We start from the raw sequence: 747 nt of genomic DNA, 5'->3' as shown, positions 1-747 counted from the left end.
CCTCATATGGAGCTCATGGAGTGGGTGGCCTTTTGAATAAGCCAAAAAAACAAAAACAAAACAAAACCAAAAAAAAAAAAGACGTCTCATACTGACATTGCAGAAACATGAACGAGGTGTCTGTTGACGTTTTGATGCACTGGCTGCAGCGATATTGGATGATATCATTTTATAACTACAGACAAAGTTCTTCTAAATGTCAGGATAGCCTGTGTTCAGGATGTAGATGCTAATTGAGCGATGCGTTGCTCCTCATCTCATGGGCCAGTGGTGCAATGGATAACACGTCTGACTATGAATCAGAAGTTTCCAGGTTCGACTCCTGGCTGGCTCAAGTCGTTTCCCAAATGATTAATATCTCTTTGTGTACCACATGTGGCTTAACCCTTTACTGCTGTAATCCTACATCTAAACGCAGTGATACAGCTTTGAAATTGCAGTGTTTGATGCCATGAGAATGGTCTGACTGGACCACAGAGTATCAACTTTAGGGCCCCACATGAAGAAAATAACAAAGAAAAAGGTACTGCCAGCGTGTAATCCAACTCTCAAATCATAACAATGATCCTGGGCAAGATGACAGATGTACAGTGAGCTCTCACATGCCGGTAAGAAGGTAAAATTAGTGGCCCAAGGTCAGATCACCCACTTCCTTTCATCAGCAGCTCCAGCTTTTCAGCCATGGTTGCTGTTCTTACAATTATTGTCTCATGTTTCATAGAAAGTGCACTGATAAAAACTCTGTGC

At 42.0% G+C, this 747-nt stretch overlaps 1 non-coding gene across 1 annotated transcript; it reads left to right on the top strand.

Moving 5' to 3' along the window:
* Positions 1-261: 261 nt before the first annotated feature.
* Positions 262-334, top strand: trnah-aug (transfer RNA histidine(anticodon AUG)). Its single transcript has one exon. It is a non-coding gene; the product is annotated as a tRNA-His (tRNA).
* The last annotated feature ends 413 nt before the right edge of the window (positions 335-747 follow it).

The sequence above is a fragment of the Pundamilia nyererei genome, unplaced genomic scaffold, assembly GCF_000239375.1.
Source record: "Pundamilia nyererei isolate P.nyererei 1_Seehausen unplaced genomic scaffold, PunNye1.0 scaffold00391, whole genome shotgun sequence".
Taxonomy (NCBI): Eukaryota; Metazoa; Chordata; class Actinopteri; order Cichliformes; family Cichlidae; genus Pundamilia; species Pundamilia nyererei.
This window is presented reverse-complemented; position numbering and strand designations above follow the sequence as displayed.